Here is a 1,506-nt window from a genome sequence, read left to right as displayed (position 1 = left end):
AAGAGAGCAACCCGTCTGCGGTCAGAACTGGAAAGTGGCTGACCCAGCAGCAGAACCGAGGTCGTTTGGCCTCTGAATGCCTGGTCTCCACCACCATCCTGTGTCGTCTCTTGTGCTTTCACACCCAAGATTTGGCCTCACCTCAAGGTGCCAGAACGTTCTCTCTCCCTTTTCAAAAGTAAGCAGCTGATATTGTGACTTCCGATTGAGCGCTTTGCAACAGAATAAAACATTTGATGCAAACAGGCAAATTAAAATTTTGCAGGATATGCATTTAAAAATTGGAAGAAAAAGTGGAATTAGTTTTCATAATCTATCTCTTTTTTTAATTATTATTGTCATTTATGGCTATAGCATCTGGTCTTCCTAGGTGGTCTCCCATCCACGTACTAACCAGGTCCGACGCTGCTTAGCATCTGAGATCAAACATCGTGCTTGCTCCGTGTGGCATGGCCATAGATCATGGACCGTGGCTCCACTGAGATGTGAACCTAAGATTTTTGCCTGTAAAGCAGATGCGCTAACTGCTACACTATCGAACCATGTCCCATATCTATTTCTTTAATTCAATTAGTTGACATATTATCATTTCCACATGGATTAAATATGAAAATATTAATACCTTTTACATTATTTTTATACTAAATCTTTGAATTCTCATGTTTACTTCAAAACTACAGCGCATCTTCCCTGGGATGACTCACAGTTCATGTTCAAATGCTGCCTTTGCTTGGTGCCACTGTCCCTGCAATATATGCTGACAGCCAGGAGGAGGTGATGGGGGGTCCCGTGACCGGTATGACGGGCTAAGGAGGAATGGCCGCTCCACTTTCCGTTCCACCCAAACCTTGACTGTTGAGGCGTCCCAGAGACAAGGGAATTTTTATAATGTGAGTCCATACCAGTCCCTGATCTAACAGCTGATCTTAAATACAACTACCATTTAAAGATGATTCTGAGCTATCTAACACGTTTTATGCTTAGTCAGTATAATGAATGACAAGAGTGCCTGTGAATTGTTTGGATAACTATTGCTCCAAGTATGTTTTTCAGTGGGAAGATCGTTTCCATGAATCTCATGACAAGTCATAAGTCTGACTTTGTCCATATCTCTAGAGAAAAAAAGGATCCTAAGAAATATTTTGTTGACCGGGCTCAGCTCTGATGTGAACCCCTCTTTGTACCTCTCCGGACTAACCTGAAGGATCACTGCTCTCTCTGGCTCAATGAGTCAATGACACAATGCTGTTGGCCACAAAGGGATATATATGCCTAATGCACAAGCACAGGTCATATGTATGAAGGTCAATTCTCCCTGGAGGGTACTGAGAGGTAATCACCCATGATGTTATGACCCAGAGTATGCGTGTGAACCGGCCAGCAGGAGGGCCGGTGGATCCCATGGGGAGACTCTGCGGTGTGACGTGTGAGGAGTGGAAGCTTCAGGGATGTGGAGCTGGGAAGAAGCCATGTGTACCCCGCTCAGCTGGGAACAGCAGTGGGCAT

Source organism: Pteropus vampyrus, unplaced genomic scaffold (genome assembly GCF_000151845.1).
Source record: "Pteropus vampyrus isolate Shadow unplaced genomic scaffold, Pvam_2.0 Scaffold23, whole genome shotgun sequence".
In the NCBI taxonomy this organism is placed as follows: Eukaryota; Metazoa; Chordata; class Mammalia; order Chiroptera; family Pteropodidae; genus Pteropus; species Pteropus vampyrus.
Note: the sequence above shows the minus strand (reverse complement) of the source record.